The 22,503-nt window shown below is 38.8% G+C and overlaps 2 pseudogenes; one reads left to right on the forward strand and one right to left on the reverse strand.

Moving 5' to 3' along the window:
- Positions 1 to 614: 614 nt before the first annotated feature.
- LOC139001859 (large ribosomal subunit protein eL27 pseudogene) lies at positions 615 to 5,773 on the forward strand (annotated as a pseudogene).
- Positions 5,774 to 12,267: 6,494 nt separating this feature from the next.
- On the reverse strand, positions 12,268 to 12,460 carry LOC139001860 (translation machinery-associated protein 7B-like; annotated as a pseudogene).
- Positions 12,461 to 22,503: the final 10,043 nt, after the last annotated feature.

Here is a 22,503-nt window from a genome sequence, read left to right on the forward strand (position 1 = left end):
GGAGATTTGTGTCTTCTCCCACATTTATTTGTTTGTTTACTTACTTATTTAACTATTTTTACATTATTATGGACTCGTGGATATTTATTTTATACTTTCTGTTATAATCCAATGTTACTTTTTTAATTAAAAAAATTATAGTTGACCGTTTAATAATACAAGTTTGAAGTTCACAGGTCAACCTATGTGCAGATTTAGAAAATCAACTGTATTTTCACATTCCCAACTACAGTTTCCCAACTGCCAATTCCCAACTGTGGGTAAAAATACTGTTTTCTAACTTTGTAAAGGATATGATTGTCCAACCACTATGCTGTACACTGAAACGAATACAAAATAATATTGAGTGTAATCTGTAATTGAAAAATAAAATGCTGTTTTCTATTGGGGTTGGTTGAATCTGTGGATAAAGAATCACCTTATGTGCTGACGGTTGAGTTAAAAGTTATAGGTGCAATTTTCTGCTGTGTGGGGCTCCATGTCCCTAACCCCAGCGTTGTTCAAGGGTCAAATGTATTTCTGCTCTTTGTTTTACTGCTGCCTCTTTCCTGGTCCTGTTGAACCATATCATCTGGGGAAGTAAAACTTAGAGCAGCTTCGGCCTCCTTGCAAACAATGATGTGATTTGCTCAGCTGGAGGATGAGGCCCGGTTTTCAGGACGATGGTAAGACCTGGCTCTTTTCTTTCCTTTTTTCTTTCTTTCTCTCTTTCTTTCCTTCCTTCCTTCCTTCCTTCCTTCCTTCCTTCCTTCCTTCCTTCCTTCCTCCCTCCCTCCTTCCCTCCCTCCCTCCCTCCCTCCCTCCCTCCCTCCCTCCCTCCCTCCCTCCCTCCCTCCCTTCTTTCTTTCTTTCTTTCTTTCTTTCTTTCTTTCTTTCTTTCTTTCTTTCTTTCTTTCTTTCTTTCTTTCTTTCTCTTTCGGCTTCTTAAAAGTTTTTTTGTTGTTCCTCCAATTGCTCTATCATTGACCACTGAAAGCTCCTGTGTCCCCTATCATCAATTTTTAAAAAGCATTTCCTTACTTTCTGGAATGATTGTAGAGATAAATTTTTAGAAAGGTAAGTTAGTAGTCCAAATTTTCCATCTGCTAAAATAACTTGCATAATGGCAATTATCATATTTTGCTGCCTGTTCCCAAAAGGGAAAAGATGAGCAGAGCAGAAAGAGCTAGATTGCTAGAGTGGCTCTTTCTGTCCTATAGAGACTACGTTTTAGCAGTGATATCTGTAGGAATAACAACCGAATGGGGCTCTTCCATTGTCTGGAATGTTTCCAGGAAAAGGGACCCTAACCTATATTAAGTCATTGAGTGAATTGATTACTTTTTTTCTAATTAGTCTGGAGTGATACATTTTTTCTAACTTTAGCTTCTGTATAGGGTGCATCAGAAATTCACTATATTGTGCATAATGATGACAATCTACACTAATAAAAGAGAAACATGGTAATTAGCGTACGACTGCTACCTTTTTCATTGGCTAATCAGTGAGTATATGCAAATTAACTGTCAGCCAAGATGGCGCTGGCAGCCAGGCACTGAAGCAAGCAGGGAGGCTTGCTTGCTTCAGTGACTGCGGACTCCAACGTTCCCCACCTCACTTGCCGGCCTCTGAGCTACAACTCTAAGCAACTATGTACTATGTTGCAAATAAGAAGCTAAACAAAACTCCAGAAACCGGCTTTCATTCAGCCGGGCTTTAGCAACATTGTATCGATGTTTTCAGAGGCAAGGCCTCAGAGCTAAAGCTGGCCCAGAATAAAAAAAAAAAAAAAGAAAACAAGGAGCGGTTGGAAGCTTCAATCCCTCGCTTCCGGAAAACAGCCCTCAGCCCCTCACCCAGACTGGCCAGGCACCCCAGTGGGGACCCCCACCCTGATCCAGGACACCCTTCAGGGCAAACCAGCCAGCCCCCACCCATGCACCAGGCCTCTATTTTATATAGTAAAAGGGTAATATGCCTCCCGGCACCGGGATCAGCGGAGCAGCGAGGCTCCTTGCACCGGGATCAGCGTGACAGGGGGCAGTGCCCAAACCCCCTGATCGCCCTGCGGCTCTGTGTGTGACAGGAGGAAGCTCCCCAATCCCCTGATCGCCCTGCGGCTCTATGTGTGACAGGTGGTCCCCCCCCAATCCCCTGATCGCCCTGCTGCTCTGTGTTTGACAGGATGCAGCGCACCAACCCCCTGATCGGCCCTGCTCTGTGTGTGAAAGGGGGTGGCTCTGCAACCTTCCCATCGACCCTGCCTTGAGTGTGACAGGGGGCGGTGCCCCAAACCCCCAATCGGCCCTACCCTGAGCGTGACTGAGGGTGGCATCGCAACCTCCCGATCCGCCCTGCTCTGTGCATGACGGGGCGGTGCCCCAACTCCCCAATCATCCCTGCTCTGAGCCTGACCAGGGGCTGCACCTAGGGATTGGGCCTTCCCTCTGCCACCCGGAAGCAGGCCTAAGCCAGCAGGTCGTTATCTCCTGAGGGGTCCCAGACTTCGAGAGGGCACAGGCCAGGCTGGGGCACCCCCCCCCCTGAGTGCACAAATTTTTGTGCACTGGGCCTCTAGTACTTTTTATATTTGCTCTAGAGGGCTAAAGCATTCTAAAAATCATTCCACCATCCTTTGTCATATAATACTAGTAGAGCGAAATCTCTTGCTCTTTTTGTTACAAAGAAACTAATTGCTAAAGCTGTGCATATAAATGAAAGACTCTTTATCAAGCATGTACTTCAATTGTTATTTGGTCTTGTTGCCATAGCATGGGCTGCCATTGTCAGCTTGGGTCATAAAGCCTTTGGCTAACTGGTAGACAGTAATCACCATCAATCTGGGCTGGGTGTTTTAATTGTCAGTTCAGGCCTGGAGAGCTCCAACTTGCTCTCCATCTGCCAGCAGGTCTCCTTAGGCAAGGGGATATTGCTGCTGTTGGAATACATAATTTCTCATGCAAAAATATTAGAAGGGGCATGAGATAAAGTGATGTTTATTTGAACTAAAAGATGGGATATTGAATGGAAACAGTGAGGAATGGTGGGAAACCGTTTACAGGCAAAAATAGTTCAGAACTACTTCACGCTGGAGAGTGCTCTTGGAATTGGATGAGAAGAGACACGAGTTAGGAATAGACTCTTAGGCCGGCAAACAAACGTTTCTGGAGCTATTGATTCCTCCACTCGTGCTGCAGAAAAGTGCAGGGAATGTGACAGAACGGCATTGTCATTAGGTTTCTTCCATAGTTGAATCCCACATCATTAAGGGCCGTGGGACTAGAACAACATTTAAAAGTGGTTGCTAAATTGTGCTCACAGCCAACACAGGGAACAAAGGTTTTGGGCAAATGTGTTCTCGGCGGCATATGTTGCCTTGTAAGAGGGTTGATGTTTTCCACACTTGATAAAAATTCTCTGTGACCACCTGTGCCATATGCCATTACCAATCCCCTCAGCTCTAGGACCCCTTCAGCCAGCACAAAAGATCTCTTTACTACCATTAAAATTCAAAAGACTTGAAAAGCCTCCAGGAGGCACTGTAGAGAATGTGCCGTTAGAATTACATACCTTTTAGTTGAGGAGAATCAGGCTCACACTGGTCTCTGAACTTGGAAATCTTAGCATTTTCCCCCTGGGAGATGGGGTGTTGAAATCAGATTGCTGAAGCTGTGTTACATGAATGAGAGCTTAAAAAAAGATTAAAGTAGTTTAAGGCAAAGTTCAGATATCTCTTTACTATCTTCCTCAACACATTGACACAAAGGATTAAATGCAGTTTAACAGAAAAGTAGAAAAATGATTTTAATAGAATATGGTCAGAATTTAGAAACTCAAGGATTGTTATCTCTATTCCTAAAAGCAGAATATCCTAAAATAAAATTGAGACGTCATTGAAGTTGTATTTGTCTATAATGACTTTCAGAAAAATCCCTATTCATTTTGACCTGAGAGGAGTTAAGGGGAAAAAAAAACCAAAAACTTCCCTAGGAATGAGTATTTTATTTCATTTTCTTCCTGACTCACAATCACAGCTGATATAGTAACATCTACCGATGGGCTGACATTGTTAAAAACTCTGAGCTGTACTCAAAGTATCATTTATAATAAAAACACTATCAAAGAAATAATCCTGATACTAGTATACTGGGTTGAAAAAATAAAATAAAACCAGTGAAGTTAAAACCTTTAATACCTTATATTTGTATAATCAAGAATTTAAATAAATTTGCTTTCCTCATACTTACTTTTAAAGATTAAATTAAGAACAAATGACACTTTAGGACATTGTACTTGGACACTACTTGGTAAAGGGAAAAAGGCCCTCCAAGTACCTAACTTGAAGAACTCCATGCGATTCGGAGAAACGTACTGTTTGAATACGTCAGCTTATAGTGTCTTTTCAGTACTCAATTAGCATAATTTGACACAATTATAGGTATAAACATTTTATAGGCACTTGGTAGCAGGAGTGTCAAAAAGTGTTGATCTCCATCCACTTATATTGGCAACACTCACCTAGTTCTAGCACGACACTTGAATGAGCAGTGAAATGTGTTCCCTACTATTAATAGAATACAAAGCATACTTCATCTTGACACCATATCACAAGTTTGACACTGTGGTTCCTCTCCGTGGGCTTTTGAGTCATGGAGACATCCCCTTGCTACATCTCTATCTCAACTAGATGATAATTTGACGCAGACTATTTCAATACATGCCAATATGTATATCTCCCCTGCAACATGGAGGCATATCCACAGAGAAAGAAGGTATAACTGACAGATCAATATCATTGTTTGAGATGGTACCTTAGTGGTTTTAAAAAAACCACTTAAGTATGACTTACTTGTACCAATTCTTTTCTCATGCTTTATCAATAAGACTTTTGTGAATATAAATGGAACAAAACAAAGAAATTATTTTTAAATGTCCTAGTAAAATTTTATTTGTAATGAATTACTTAAAAAATTTCAATCATGGAAGAGGTAATTTAAGCATATGTAAATCATTTCCAAATCGAATAGCATGAAAATTGTATTGAAATCAGCAGCTTCATAAAGGGTTTGGTTTGATTTGTTGTTTTCTAAAGAGCCAGACCTCTCTATGTGTGTGTATTACCTAAATACTTGAAGATGAAAATAAATGAATGATAAGTACAAGATCTATGAGAGGAAGAAGCTCAATTAAAAGAAAAAAGGGGGTAAAAATCCTGAGATGTGATATTTATTCAGCCTTATTTTCCCTCATTGATAATCATTTCAGTTTTCCCAAAATAGAGATAAAGCCCATTTGACTTGGCACCATTTTACCTGTGATTTAACAGCTCTTATGAAAAATTATGTCTAATAAAAATAATCTGATTCCGTTCTTTCCTTTCAGCTGTAGGTCAAGTGGCTGCCTTCAAAATCCGGGAAGATGGTGCTGGTCCTGGCCGGATATTACTCTGGACGCATAGCCATCATCATGAAGGACATTGAGGATGGCACCTCAGATCATCCCTATAGCCATGCTCTGGTGGCTGGAATTGATCACAATCCCCGAAAAGTGACAGCTGCCATGGGCAAGAAGAAAATTGCCAAGAGGTCAAAGATTAAGTCTTTTGTGAAAGTTTATAACTACAATCACCTCATGCCCACAAGGTACTATGTGGATATATCCCCTTGGACAAAACTGTCATCAACAAGGACATCTTCAGAGTCCCTGCTCTAAAACGCAAGGCTAATGGGAGGCCAAGGTCAAGTTTGAACAGAAGTACAAGACCAGCAAGTTCTTCCAGAAGCTGTGGTTTTAGATCTGTTTTGTTTCAGTCATTAAAATAAAAATAAAAAAATCTGATTAATCTTAATAATATTGAAAATAGAAAACAAGCTCCATATCAGTTAATATAAGAAATTCTACTTTTTAAATGGTTGTTTTGATATATGTAATTATTTTTAGAAATTGATTTTTAGAGATGTTCTTTTAAATCTCTGTAAAATCAAATGTGTTAGAACTAGTGTATTTTAAAACACTTTAAATTTACATTACTCAGTTTGAATGAAAGCATTACATTGGGATTGTTTTTAATTAGTACCTCCAAAAGTAAGAGGGGTGCCCTCATCGGTTTGGCTCAATGGATAGAGCATCGGCCTGCAGACTGAAGGGTTCCAGGTTTGATTCCAGTCAAGAGCATGTACCTTGGTTGCAGGCTCGATCCCCAGTAGGGGTTGTGCAGGAGGCAGCTGATAGATGTTTCTCTCTCATAGATATTTCTAGCTCTCTATCCCTCTCCCTTCCTCTTTGTAAAAATCAATAAAATATATTTAAAAAAATAAATAAAAGTAAGAAGAGTGAAATAATATCAATATTATTTCCTCTTATCAATATAGAAATGCACAGTTTTTGAAGTATTAACACCTAATAATATCAGTTGATACTCATGGTAACACAAGTAGGGAGAAATTCTCAGAGTAAAGGAAAAACATTTTTCAATAATTAGAAACTGAAATATGCCCTTGAAATTCTGACCTTATTATTGAATGATATTATTTTATGTACTTCCTAAGGTCAGAACAATTATCACCCCCATTTTACAAATGAAAAAGTGAGGCTGAGTAGTTGGGTAATTTGATCAAGCTCAGGAGGTGGTGAGTGTCAGGGTTTGAATTTGAACCCAAGTCTCTTTGATAACAGAGTTCAAGATTTTAACCTCTACTCTAATTTGTTTCTTTTGAGAGCAGCTCACCCAACCCTTTTAAACAGGGGTCCTCAAACTTTTTAAACAGGGGGCCAGTTCACTGTCCCTCAGACCGTTGGAGGGCCGGACTATAGTTTAAAAAAAAACTACGAACAAATTCCTATGCACACTGCACATATCTTATTTTGAAGTAAAAAAACAAAATGGGAACAAATGCAATATTTGTATTTGCATGTGGCCCGCGGGCCGTAGTTTGAGGACTCCTGCTTTTAAAAAAGCCTATATTTTTATAGCAGTTTTAGATTTACAATAAAATTGAAAGAAAGGTACAGCGATTTCCCTGTGCCATTACATATTCAGAGCCTCCCCCATTATCAACATCACTCACAAGAATTTTGTACCAAGAATGAACCTACATTGGCTCATCATAATCACCCAATGTCCACACTTTACCTTAGGATTCACTCTTGGACTTGTACATTCTGTGGGTTTGGGAAAATATATAATGCCATTTTTCCATTATTATAACACTAGAGGTCTGGTGCACGAAAATTTGTGCACTCGGTGGGGGGTGGGGCGGGGTTTCAGCCTGGCCTGTGCCCTCTCGCAGTCTGGGAGCCCTCAGGGGATGTCCAACTGACTGCTTAGGCTCGCTCTCCATGGGGAGTGGGCCTTAGCTGCAGTGTGGCCTCCCTCTGTGGGAGGCAACTGGCTGGCTGATCAGGGGATGGTGTCCATCACCTAGCCACTGCTGCCACCGGTGGCTTCCCTCTGCAGGAGGTGACTGGGCGGGCGGATCAAGGGATGGCACAGCCAGCAAGCAGCTGGCCCTGTCCCTCCCCCAATTGCCCCTCCACCATTGTTGGTTTCCACCACCACCTCCCCCCCATTGCTGTCCCCTCTCAGCCTGCTGGCACATGCCTTGGCTGGTCTGGCACTGCCTGCTCGCTGGCCCTGCCCCCCGCCGACTGGTCGTATCACCGTTCAGTCGATTTACATATTATGCTTTTATTATGTAGGATCATATAGAGTATTATCATTGCTCTAAAAATCCTCTGTACTTTGCTTATTCCTCCCCTCTCTCTACCTATGGCAACCATTGATTTTTTAAACATTTCTTTAGAGTTTTGCATTTTTCAGAGTGTCATATAGTTGGAATCATGTAGTATGTGTCCTCAGATGGGCTTCTTTTAGTTAGCAATATGCATTTAAGTTTTCTCTATGTCTTTTTATGGTTTGTGAGCTCATTTATTTTTATTGCTGAATACTATTGTCTGAATGGACCACAGTTTATCCATTCATCTACTGAAGGACATCTTGGTTGCTTCCAAGTTTTGGCAATTATAATGCCGCTATAAACATACATGTGCAGGTTTTTTTGTGTGTGAACACAAGTGTTTAACATCTTTGGGTAAATACCAAGGACTATAATTACTGGATTTTAATAATATGCTTAGTTTTGTAAGAAACTGCCAAACTGTCTTCTTAACTGATGATACCATTTTGCATTTCCACCAGTAATGAATGAGAGCTTCTGTTGCTCCACAATCTTGTCAGTATTTGGTATTATCAGGGTTCTAGATTTTGGCCATTCTAATATGAACACAACTCTTTCTTTTTTTTAGATAAATAAACCAAGTCCCAGAGGGCAAAGTGTTTGGGACCAAATTTCCCAGGCAGTTAGTAGGAAAACTAGAGTTCAGGCCTTGATGTTAGATATTTGTACTGAATTTCTGGGGATACCTTGTTCTCTTAATTGTAAAACTCTATACATGAATCACTGCAAAGGAAATGTGCTTGATAATTTAATGGCAACTAGAGGTGATTTCTTTTTTTTATTTATTTATTTTTTTTATTTTTGCTAAAAGTATTACAAAGGGTATTACATAAGTGTCCTTTGTTTCCCCCCCCCCACCTTTGACAAACCCCTGCCCTCCATTACCCCCCAGTGTCTTATGTCCATTAGTTATGCTTATATGCATGCATACAAGTCCTTTGGTTGATCTCTTACTCCCCTCCCTCCTGTCCCCCAACCCTCCCTGGCCTTCCCACTGCAGTTTGACAATCAGTTTGAGGCAGCTCTGCCTCTGTATCTATTATTGTTCAAAAGTTTGTAATGGTCTTTATTATCCATGAATGAGTGAGATCATGTGGTATTTTCCCTTCATTGACTGGCTTGTTTCACTTAGCATAATGCTCTCCAGCTCCATCCATGCTGTTGCAAATGGTAAGAGTTCCTTCTTTTTTATAGCAGCATAGTATTCCATTGTGTAGATGTACCACAGTTTTCTAATCCATTCATCTACTGATGGGCACTTAGGCTGTTTCCAGATCTTAGCTATGGTGAATTGTGCTGCTATGAACATAGGGGTGCACATATCCTTTCTGATTGGTGTTTCTGGTTTCTTGGGATATATTCCTAGAAGTGGGATCACAGGGTCAAATGGGAGTTCCATTTCCAATTTTTTTAGGAAACTCCATACTGTCTTCCATAGTGGCTGCACCAGTCTGCATTCCCACCAGCAGTGCACAAGTGTTCCTTTTTCTCCACATCCTCTCCAGCACTTGTCGTTTGTTGATTTGTTGATGATGGCCATTCTGACAGGTGTGAGATGGTATAGAGGTGATTTCTTACCTGTGCTTCATGAATGAGATATCTCAAAGATGACAGGACTATAGATTTATTGCCCCACTCAGATGGGATTTGAGCTTGCCCTGATCACTCAGCTTTGTGGATCAAACTGTACTTTCTAAAAGCCATTCCCCCTTGATTAGCCATCCCTTTACCTACACTGATCAATGGACTTCTGGTTGTAAAGGTAGGATTGTAAATAGTTTCTTTGATTTCTCTTGATTTCAAAGGCGTTAAAAGACACCACCCCTTTTGTGGGACCCGAGCTAAGGGTGTATATTATGATAGCCAGCCAAAGCTAATCCTGACCTTCTTTGCTGTTTCTTGAATGAGATTTTGAAATTGACAGAGACAGAGTGGAAAGGATAGAATGAGGACAATATAGCTATGACACACTTTTGGAAGAACTAGGGAGCTAATACTAAGGGAGGGATAGCATCAATGATCCTTTAAGAATAAAAGATAAGCCCTATCCAGTGTGGTTCAGTGGATAGCATGTTTGGCTGCAGACTGAAGGGTCCGGTCAAGGGCACTCCATCCCCGGTCAGGTCAGGACACACTTGTGAGGCAACCAGTCTCTCTCACAGGGCTGTTTCTCTCTTTCTGCCTTTCCCCTTCCCTTACACTCTCTCTAAAAAAATCAATGGAAAAAAATACCCTCAAGTGAGGATTAACAACAACAACAACAAAATAATCTATAATAATAAAAGCATAATATGCTAATTAGACCAGACAGCTGAACGACATTTCAGATGTCATTCTGGACATCCTTCCAGACGAAGCCGCGGTAGTGAGGGCCGAGGCAGAGGTGGTTAGGGGCGATCAGACAGGCAGGCAAGCAGTTCAGGGCGATTAGGCAGGCAGGCAGAATGGTGAGGGGTGATCAGGCAGGCAGGCAGAGGTGGTTAGGGGCGATCAGGCAGGCAGACAGAGTGGTTAGGGGTGATCAGGCAGGCAGGCATGTGGCTAGAAGCCAGCAGTCCTGGATTGTGAGAGGGGTCCCAGATTGTTAGAGGGTGCAGGCCAGGCTGAAGGACCCCCCCCCCCCACTCCCTGTGCACAAATTTCGTGCACTGGGCCTCTAGTAAAAGATAACATAGAATGAAGGAATGGAGAACAGCAAAATGGGAAGTGGTGCCAACATGATTATGTAACTAAGTGAGGTCTTCTTATAGTTAAGTGAGATGATCTTTTCCCATCGCTATGTTTTTTGTTGTTGGTTTTTATTTTCCACAGAAAGGTCTGTGACAGCACAAAGTGGGTGGAGTATTAGTTATTTCATAATGAGCCAATTTCCAAATGAAATTAATTAATGTTTGCCACCAAAAAGTTTATATCAATGACTTTAAAATAGATGGTGGATAGATATTACTTACTTAGACTGCTAGTGGTTCTTAACTATTGATCGAGTGATTGATTACAATCTCTTTTCAAATTCTGATAAGAGCATGAATTTTTTTTCTCTATGGAAATATGCATATACCTACACCCCAATTTTTAAACATATCATCTTAGATTTAGGGGCTCCCTGAAGGCAACCCCTGAACTCCTGTTAAAGAATCCTTGGTTCAGACTGTCATGCCAGGCTTTATAAGGTGAGCAGAGAAAGTGAGAGAAGAAAAGTTTTAGAGAGGTGGAAAGATTAAATGCGAGGCATGTAGAAAGTGGTCAATAGTATTGGTGAAACAGAGTGGATGATTGAGCTAAGAGAGTTTTCTTCCAGCTCACAGCTTCTCTACCTCTTTATTGTTCCAGTACTTAAAGATTCAGTAACCTTGGTAAAGATCTGTGCCCTTCACTACCCACTCCTTCATTTTTTTTCCCCCTTATTCACCTCTGAAGATTGAAACAGTGCTAGGAAATAGCAGTTAGCCTGGAAAAGTCTCAGAGCCTAATAGCTACTTATGTCAGCTGTGGCAATAAAATGGTTACAGCAACCCAAGCTTCTGGGAAGTGTGTACTCAGCGTTAACTGAACAGCCCATCTTTTAGGCCATTGCTTCTTGAACTATAATGTGCCTGCCTCCCTAGGGATCTTGGTGATGTGACGATTCTGGTTCTGTGGGTCTGGGGTGAGTTGGGGGTGTGCATTACTGACAAGCTCTCAGGTGCTGCTACTCCTGTGGCTCCTTGGGCCACACTGTGAGTGACATGCTAGGGTTTTCTTAGGAAGCTGGCAGAACTGTGCTCATCACTGTGGGTTATACTTCATTTCTGTGTGTCAAATAATCTAGGTTTATTCCCCCAGAAAAATGATGATTTCTCAATATGACCTCCATAAAAGATTTTGAACCTAAAAAGGAAGTAGAGAATTATTTAATTTTTGAAAATTCTAAATTTTTCAGAAAATTGAAAATCAGCTTTTGATCTAATTAAGTGAGGACTAGTGTATAACAGCATCTCTTGTGGCTCAGCCTGGGAAATAGGAATAACACTGATACCTGTCCAGTTTCCATACTAATGTCAGCTAGGAATAACCAGAATAGCACATCATTTACAGATATATGGTGGGATAAAGAGGCTTAGCAAATTTTATAATAATGAGGAAGCTAGTTCCTTATATTCATTTCAGGGACTAAAATACAAAAAAATATATCTCATTATAGCATTCATGTTCTAATGCATCAATTATTTTTCACTTTTCTTTTTGGTTATTTCAAATTAGTTGGTTTAATTCCAGGTGGTACAGAATTCAGGATAGAACAAAGACTGAAGATCACACTTTGGCAGAATCCTGAGCTGGGTTGAGAAATAGCTGAGTGAGAAGAACTAAAGAGATGAGCCACTATCGGTGTACAGGACAAGGCTCCAGCCAACTGAGCCACACTGGCCAGGGCAAAAGTTCATTCTTAAATGAACAATCTCAGAGTCAACACTTTATTCTAGCTAACAGTAGCAACAGATGTTATGGCAGGAATCCAGATGTCAAAACAGGAATGGAATTAAGGATCACCATTTCTCCAGGCACAAGGCACAGCTCACTTTTTGCCATATTTCTTAATTCGACCTGTGGCCAGAGGGTCCTTCCCCTTGGCCTTCGCTTTTAGCTATTCAATTTTTCCCACTCCTCTTTTTGCTTCTGCTTTAATGCCCTCTCTTCCTTGTCCATCTCCTTGGTCTGCTTCTTGGGCTGCTTCAGGGCTTCTTCTTGCCACCTTTATGGTGAGACATAGCACCTGCCACCCCTCCCCCAGGCGCTGCCCCCTTTTTTCACATTTAACATGCCTGAAATTAGGGTGTGTGTGGTATTCAATGGAGTTTTACAATTGCTGTTGGCCAAGTGGCAGTGGTAAGGACGATGTCATTGTGTGTACATGTGTGTGAGCTCAATTGTTATTCTTGGTGGCAGGGCTGGACAATGGCAACCTCTGGACATTTCAGTCAAAAACCATCAGGACTGTTTGAGGAAGGAACATGCAGACTGGGTGTCAGTAGCATGAAAGAAGAGGCTGGGGACAAGTTCAAGAAATCATGCATCACCGGTGCTCTTGAAGCACAGAGGTTGATATTGGTAACATGGTATCAATGGCTCTGAGATGAAATGTCATTCAGGAGAGATGGATTTCATGTGCGCAGAAGTTTTTTAAAACTGCTATTAAAATGTATTTTTGTGTATATTTCCCTTTTATAATCTATGAACAAGAATAATGTATGATAAAAATACCAGTGTTAATGAGCCTGGAAGAACTCTTTCACTAAGTATAAAATAAATATCCTATGTAGTAAGAAAGTATTGTGCTCTAATTTGATTGCCAGCATTTTGTTTGCTTTCCTAGAGGTGCATGTTATAATTAATGGCAAACTGATTTGATGGAATAATGCAGTTTAAAATGTACATGTTGGGGAAGTAAAGTTATCCCAAATAATAAAATTGTAGATGATAGAATCAAAAGCAAATTCAAGAAATTATCTTTAATCACGAGTGTCTAAATCATCCAGGGCACATGAGGACTAAGAAAAGAGTGAAGAGTAATGGATGTTACTGTGAAACCGGAAATCTGGGTAGTGGCTTTGTTTTTGATACTGAGCAGTAATATGACCGAGGAAAAGTCATTTTAGTGCCCTGGATCTCAGTTTCCTAACCTATACAATGGTGAGTTTGTCTTAGATAATAATCTCCAATGTGCTTTCAAGATCTTGGAACTCTGGATATTTAAAAAATGTAGTGGATAAAAAGTTAAGCTTATCCACTGTTTATTATTTTATTCCCTTTATCACAATAGAACCTTGCCCAATGAGCAAATGATCTTGCTTACATTTTAGCCTAATCTGAGCCAGAGTTCATTAACTGAACTCTGTTCAACTTCTATTGAGATGGGAAAAAAACTGACCAGTCTCTTCTTAACAATAATATGGATATGTGAAACACTGTAATGAAAAAATTCCACGATTTTCTTTTTTCCAGATAAAATAATCTTAAATTCTTGTTTCCAAAAGCAATACATTTTACCATTGGCTTTTTGGCTGCCCACAACCATTCCCCTTTCCAAACAGTGCCCCGTTTTCTTTTCGAAGAATGACATCACTCAACTCTGCAGTCTTACTGGGGCCTTGAATAAGGGTCTCTGCACTTGTTAGTCAACAGGTGGCCATTTCCCCCAGAACAAACTGGTCACCTTGTTTTCGGTGTGTGTGTGTGTGTGTGTGTGTGTGTGTGTGGTAATAGGAATATGAAAAACGGAGTTCACTCACTCCTGGGCAGTGTCCTGAAGAGATAGATGGTCAAGGTGGTCTTGTGTGCTTGACACCCCAAACTGGCCTGTTCCTTACTGATGCTGAGCTGACTCTAAGCCTGCCTTGAAGATGTTTTGCCATTTGAGCTCCCTAAGATTGCTTTAGTACATTCTCTTTCTGTTGAACCAGAATGGGTTTCTGATGGTTACAATCAAGGAAGCCTAACAAAGGCGGGGATAAACGTTGTGTGGGGAGCTCCTGGACGCCAGTGTTAAACCTAATCATCCAGCCTCCCAGTGCCTTGGGTGAACTGTGGGGAGGGTAGAGGCACACTTTCAGGATTGTGCCACATAAAAAGGGTTCCAACTTCTTGACTGGTGTCAAATACATATAAAACTAAAACATCTATATATGCTATTTTTACTTTTCCTTTGGATTTCCCAAAGCCTATCAGTCTGTGTGATGGGCTTTGGTTTTGACACAAATTACATTTCCAAATAGAATTTTGAAATGCGATTTTTACATTATCCTTCTGTCTGTAGTTAAAAGTAATTGTGTCCCCTCCTTGACTGATTGCCAAATGTAGTACACACACACAAATATTTGATAAGGGGAGCCATTAAAAGTCTGTTTTATTCTATTTGGATGTCTCTTTACAGAAGAAAATAAACTTTTTTTGTGTGTATGTGCTGTGATGGTTGCATTTATTAATTAATACCCTTTGTTAAATTTTTCACTAGCCAAACTGCTGTGCCTTTGGAAACTTATTATCCTGCTACTACTCTTTCAGGCATGAAAAACCATTGCTTATTTAAGTGAAAAGAAATATAGAGGCAAAATACAGAAAACTCCTGACGAAAATAACTCATGGTTCTCTAAGTTACTTCTCATGTAAATACAAACTGTAGAAGATTGAAGATGCCTTTTCTTGTCTTCACTTTTTACCCTGATCCTTCCAAATGGCTTTCCTTTCTGAGGTTCACAGAAGACATCCCTGCATACCTTTAGGATAGCAGTTAATAGTTTAAGCTCTAGAATCGCATCTTGTGTGTACCCATACTACTAGATACCTAATGATGTGAACTTGGGAAAATTAATCAATGTCTAAAACTTAAATTTCTTCATCTATAAAATAGAGTTAGCCAGAATATATCTCCATGTGATTATTAGGAGGTAACTGATATAACACACATCACAGAGCACCTGGCACCATATTAGACCCTTGATGCTTGTTTTTTGTTATGGTTAATTTTATTTTATGGTAAGCGATAGACAGATGCAAATACGTAATGAAGGCAGTTTTGAATGAGTCATGTGGTGTAGAATGTGGATGGATTACAGAGGACAGGATGTGAGGCAACAAGACTGGGGAGTTGCTTTTGCAGTAAATCTGATGTGCTGTTCAAAGGGCCAGATGTGATGGGTGGAAACTAATGATCAAAAAGAGGGACAAATGAAAAGAAGAATGAATGGAAAGGGCTTGTTGATGATCATATGAGGGTATCAAAGTGGGGAGTCATTCCTGATTTCATGACTCAAGAGCAGTATGGTGAGTAGGTTTAGGAAGAAAGAGGAAACACTTTGCTGAGTACAGGAGAGGCATCCAAATAGAAATGTCCAATCAAGAGGAGGGCATGTAAGGTTGAAGCTTGTGAAGGGGCTGACTTGAAATCCTTGGTAGGTCTTTTGTATGAATTAACAGGACCTATCATCTTTTTCTTTTCCAGGGGGTGCCTCAGAAAGTTATGGGAAAGCAGTTGCTTTTGAAAAACACGTAGTGTTATATCAGTTTCCCCCTCTGTAAACCGGATGTTGAATGATTTTTATGGGTTTCCTCTTAAACGGAAATGGCTATGCAAAGTGTGAATTTAGTTTTTGTTGTAGGTGTCTGAAATGTTTAAGATACTATTGGAAACAGGAGTCTATTGAAAAAGCATGTTTAAAAGAGAGAAAACCTATCTCCTTCCTCACTCTCTACTACAGTACTCCCAGGTCTGATGCAGGATCCATAGATACAACCAAACCATTGACAAGCAATGTCCATCCAACAGTCTAAGGTTTTATATGACGTATGTAATAATATAGAAAAGAGGATTAACTTCAAAGGAACAAGGGGATTATTTGTCTGTATGAGAAATAGAGACCATAGTTATAAAAATACATATGAATGAAGCCTTTAAAATTGAGATATGTGTGTGTAAACCATCCTCAGTGAAATACAAGTATGATGATTAAGCATGTAAATTTGGATTGCAGGCACAGACTCCAATTGTGCTCACCTAATCATCCATTATATACACAATTTACTGATTTGCACGCTCACCTAGGCAGGCTCAAATATTGTCTGGATGTCACCTAAATGTCTATTGTTTGTAAGTTTAGAGTTGTTCAAAATGAAAAGGCTCACTTTCCTGGCATGCATATCACTTTACATACTTTACCTGTTTACATTTTAATGAACAGAGTGCCCACAGCTTATTTCTCAAGCTTATTTTGCTTTTAATTCTATAAAGCAAATTTGTTATTTTTTATGTACAAATAAGAAAATCTATTTTATTTTATTTTACTGATAATCATTGCATTGATTTATGTAAAATCATTATATTTGTATTGTTTCACAGGCTATGGAGTTTGGAGTAGCCTTTGAACTCAACTACACCTTAAGTAGTGTATTTTAGCTTTTGATATCTTAATTTATATAATTTGTAGTGGGGCATTTGAAACTTTGAGGAATATTTTTATCTTAAAGATTGGATTTGAAAATGAATATCCCTTCTCCAATTTTTATTACCAAATACTTATTTTGGAATCTCATATCTCTTTGTTTCTCAGGCCACACAGGAATGAGTTCATGGTTCTTGGCAGAACGTTTTGGTTGAAGAGTTGTGTATTGGAATTGTGAACCTTGAGAAAGAAGATACCTATTAAGAAGGGTAACTGGGCTCAAATTTAAAAAAAAAACAGAGCCTAGTAGCCATTTCTACACAGAGATCTCTCACACAAACTGCTCTTTAGGGAGAAGTTTGCACTGAACTACTTGCTTCTGCACTGAACTGCCTGGCTGCATTTGTGTTCCTGCCATCTGAGCCAGCCCTTATAAAGGAGTTTCTGAGATCTCACTTCAACCAATAGGACTGAGCCTTTCCCCATTCAATTGGAGTTGCACAGCTCTGACCAAGCAGAGTCGCTCTATTCTGACCAATCAAATTGCAAGGATTTGGAACCCTCATTTGCATGAGGACAGACCAACCCGGGACAAGGGGCAGAGCTTTGGTCTGTATGAGCCACCTGCCTGCTGGCTCTGGGAGTGCATTTTTCCCTTTCCACCGTGTCTCCCTGGCTGAGCTGAAACACTGCAGATGCCAAGGAGCAGAACAGACCAGTGCAGGTCAGAGCAGACTGTCCCAGAACTGAGCAGACCAAAGCACAGTAGAGTAGACCAGTGCATTGCAAAGCAGACCAGCAAGGAGCAGAGCAGAGCTGTCTGGAGAGGGGCCTTGCTCCAGGCCTGCCTGGCCCCGGGCTGCATCGTAGCTGTGCTGTATTGCAATTGAGCTGTTTTGCACTGAACAGTTTTCTTCTTCACCTCAGGCCAATTCTTGACGTGTAATTGGAGACAATGACCACTGGCTGACAGAATGGACTTATGATTAGTTCCATAAACAAATAGAAAAAAAATCTGGAAATAGGTATAAGTTACAGTGTTCTCTTTTAGAAGTTTGTAGAAGATCTTCCCTCTTCTTTTCCTTTGGCTATGCCCACTTTAAGTATTATTTCTGAGAGTTATTTATAACTCCTCCACATAGATGTTGACAGTGTAGTGGTCAAAAGCTCCTTGAGTCAGGACTTTGGGTTCAAGTACCAGATATGCTAATTACTAACTAGGAGACATTGACAACATTTCATAATCTGAGCAAGTTTTACATTTTTAATTAGAAAAAGTTTAAAAAAGCAATTTCCTTTCAAATTATTTTTATTTTTTTCCCCTTTGATTCTGCAATTGCTAGGTACAGTGTTCTATAGATGTCCCTTAGGTCAAGTTTAGTACTTATGCTGCTCAATTCTTTTATATTTTTACAATTTTTTGGTCTGCTTATCAGAACAGCAGCTGAGACAGGAATGTTAAATTATCCCACTATTACTGTGGATTTATTTTCATTACAGTTGTATTAATTTTCTTTTATATATTTTAAGTTACATTAAGTGCATGCAGATTTTATTATATCTGAAATAAACCATTTATCATATATGAGTTTTAAAAAAGCAATTTCCTAATGGGTATCTAGCATTTAAGGTGTAATACATATGAAGCATTTAGATATAGCAAGCACGTTCTTCTTGTTCTTGTTCTTCTTGTTCTTGTTCTTCTTGTTCTTGTTCTTCTTGTTCTTGTTCTTCTTGTTCTTGTTCTTCTTCTTCTTCTTCTTCTTCTTCTTCTTCTTCTTCTACTTCTTCTTCTTCTGACTTGCCATTTCTCCCTATCTATGCCATGGCTCAGGCAGATGGTACTTTTATTATTCAAAGGCAAACCTATTATGAATCCCTTTAAAAAATAGCTCTTAGTGAGAAAGACTTTTAAAGTTTTAGAAAAATTTTTTAAACACTCATACATACACACATAATAGAAATACAACTGATACACACTACTTGGGAGTGTAAGTGCTATACCACTTACACTCCATTCTCAGAATATTTATCAAGTGCTTTTCATGAAATACATATTTAAAATTTTACAATAATCTCTAAGGTGGGTATTATACTTATTTTATTGATGATAAAATTAAGATTGATTGAGGGAAAAATCTTTCTCAAGGTCAAAGAGCTAAAAATGTGCATTCTGAGATATATCCATTGTATAAAATCTGATTTTTTAAATTAAATTCATTTTTTAATAATATATTTTTATTGATTCCAGAGAGGAAGTTAGAAGGAGAGAGAGATGGAAACATCAATGCACAACTGCCCCCTCCCCGCCCCACACAACCTGGGCATGTGCCCTCACCAGGAATCAAACAGTGACCTCCTGGTTCATAGGTTGATGCTTAACCACTGAGCCATGCCGACCGGGCTAAATTCTAATTTTGTTGTTGTTTTACATGAAATTGCCTTGTTAGTTGTATTAAAAAACACACACACAACTATTTTTGAATTAAAAAGCACACACACTAAGAATGACAACTATGCACCCCCAGGTTCTGACAACTCTAATCATATTTATTGATCCAAAATATTGTGCAATGCAAGTCAAATAAGGTACATGTGAAAACAATTCTTCATCAATTTTGAGAATATGAACATTCCTCTGAAGAGGAAAAAAAGTCACATTTCCCAAAATTTAACTACTTCCTTTAAGTCACACTGGTTTTTCATCTTTAGTTTTTTTTATTCACTTGCTGAAATGCTATTAGGTTGAATATCACTCAAATAAATAAATAAGCCTATTTCTTTCCATTAACTTGCCAACATGTAAAAAGGCTAGGATATTGATTTACTTTTAGCAATCAGTTTAGAGGTAATTTTTCTAGATGCAGTGCAGCTTTTATTTCTTCTAGTCTCACTAACTGTCAAGCCAATAATCCCTGTTTTATTTTCCTTGCCTTGAAATTCCTTCACGGTTAGCTTCAGTGAAAATAAATAGATATACTTCTATTATTTGTTTTAGCAAAAATATTATTGGTAAAAAGGAAATGTAGAAGATAAATGAGAAAAAATGCTACATTTTTATTAGACTATTCTATTTTGCATTTAGAAAAATGTAAATGCTTTTAATTTTTCCCCCATTGAGTATGATGTTGGCTGTAGGTCTGTCTGTCATATCTGGCCTCTATTATGTTGAAGTATGATCCCTCTATTGCCACTTTCCTGAGAATTTTTATCAAAAACGGGTACTGGATTTTGTCAAATGCTTTTTCTGTATCTATTGATATGATCATATGTTTTTTGTGATGTATCACATTTATTGATTTATGAATATTATACCATCCTTGCATCCCTGGGATAAATCCCACTTGGTCATGATGAATAATCTTTTTATTATATTACTGGATCCAATTTGCTAATACATTTTGTTGAGGATTTTGACACCTATGCTCATCAAGAATATTAAACTGTAATTTTCTTTCTTTATAGTGTCTTTATCTGGTTTTGGAGTTAGGGTAATGCTGGTCTCGTAAAAAGAGCTTAGAAGTCTTCCTTCATCTTAAATATTTTGGAATAAACTAAAAGTGTTTTCCTTAATAACAGGAACAAGACAAGAACGTCTGCTTTTACCACTCCTATTCAACATAGTACTGGAAGTCTAAGCCACAGCCATCAGACAAGAAGAAAAACGAAAAGGCATCCAAATTAGAAAGGAGAAAGTGAAACTGTCATTATTCACAGATGACATGATACTGTACACAGAAAACCTGCCAAAAAACTATTAGATTTAATAAATGAATTCAGCAAAGTAGCAGGATACAAAATTAACATCAAGAACTTGATGGCATTTTTATATACCGATAATGAACTCTCAGAAAGAGAAACTAAGAAAACAATCCCATTTACCATTGCAACAACAACAACAAAATAAGATACTTTGGAATAAACTTAGCCAAGGACGTAAAAATACCTGTACTCAGAAAAACAAAGGGCTTGACAAAATAAATAGGGGAAGATACAAACAAATGGAAGAATATACCATGTTTGTGGATTGGAAGAATTAAACATAATTAACATAATTATAACATAATTATAATACTACCCAAAGCAATCTGTTTATTCAACACAACCAATAAGACCTCAAATAGCCCTAGCAATCCTGAGAAAGAAGGACACAGTAGGAGGGATCACAATACCAGATATCAAGTTATATTACAAAGCCGCTGTACTCAAAACAGCCTGGTACTGGCTCAAGAACAGGCATATAAATCAATCAAACAGAACAGAGAACCCAGAATTCGACCCAAGTCATTACACTCAAACTTAATATTTTACAAAGGAGGCAAGAGCATACAATAGCATGAAGACAGTCTCTTCAATAAGTGGTGTTGGGAAAATTGGGCAGGTGCATGCAAAAAAAAAGAGAAACTAAACCATCAACTTACACCATACACAAAAATAAACTCAAAATGGTTAAAGGACTTAAATGTAATTTGTGAAACCATAAAAATCCTAGAAGAAACCATAGGCAGCAAAATATCAGACATCTCTTGTAACATTATGTTTGCTGATATATCTCCAAGGGCAAGGGAAACAAAGAAGAAAATAAACAAATGGGACTACATCAAAATTAAAACTTCTGCACAGCAAAAGAAACCATCAACAAAATGAAAAGGGAGCACACTGTATGTGAGAACATATTAGCCAATGATACTGTTGACAAAGGATTAATTTTCCAAAAAATATAAAGAATTCATACAATTTAACAAAAGGAAGACAAACAATCCAATTAAAAAAATGGGCAAAGGACCTAAATAGACACTCTTCAAAGAGGACATACAGAAGGCCAAGAGACATATAAAAAATGTTTCAAGTTACTAATCTTCAGAGAAATGCAAATTAAAACAAAAATGAGGTATCACCTCACACCTGTCAGAATGGCTACCATCAACAAATCAACAAATGACAAGTGCTGGCAAGGATGTGGAGAAAAAGGAACCCTCGTGCACTGCTGGTGGGAATGCAGACTGGTGCAGCCACTGTGGAAAATAGTATGAAGTTCCCTCAAAAAATTGAAAGTGGAACTGCCATCTGACCCAGTGATACCATTTCTGGGAAAATATCCTAAGAAACCTGAAATACCAATCAGAAAGAATGTATGTACCTCTATGTTCATAGCAGCGTTATTTATAATAGCTAAGATCTGGAAACAGCCCAAGTGCCCATCAATAGATGAGTGGATTAAAAAAAAATGTGGTACATTTACACAATGAAATATATAGCTATAAAAAAGAAGGATCTCTTGCCTTTTAAGATAGCACGGAGGGGCCTGGAGAGTATTATGATAAGTAAAATAAGCCAGTCAGAGAAAGATAAGTATCACATGATCTCACTCATATGTGGAATCTAATGAACAAAATAAATTGATGAACAAAATAAATGCAGTGACATTGAAGCATTGAACAGAATGATGAATCTCAGAGGGAAGGGGAAGGTGGGAAGAGATTAACAAAGAACATGTATGCATAACCCATGGACACAGACAATAGTGAGGAGAAGGCCAGCGGGGAGGGGCAGGTGAGGGGTGGACATGGTCACTGGGAAGAAAAAGAGGACATCTATAATAATTTCAACAATAGAGATAAATAAAAAAAAACAATAAAGAAAAATGTAGAAAATATGGAAAAGTCAATAGCAAAAGTCTCTCAAAGTGAGTTTGATTAGCCAAAGAACAATAGTAAATACATATATGTATATTGCGAATAGTAATATATAGTAAACAGCACTAATAAATATACATATATAAAATCAGAACTATTATATGGAGAGAGAGAGAGAGAGAGAAGGAAGGAGAGAGAAAAATAAAGTAAAATGAACTATGTCCCAGAAATTTATGTGTA

Source organism: Myotis yumanensis, unplaced genomic scaffold (assembly GCF_028538775.1).
Source record: "Myotis yumanensis isolate MYYU_CA2020_CCGP unplaced genomic scaffold, mMyoYum1.0.hap1 SCAF_2, whole genome shotgun sequence".
NCBI lineage: Eukaryota > Metazoa > Chordata > Mammalia > Chiroptera > Vespertilionidae > Myotis > Myotis yumanensis.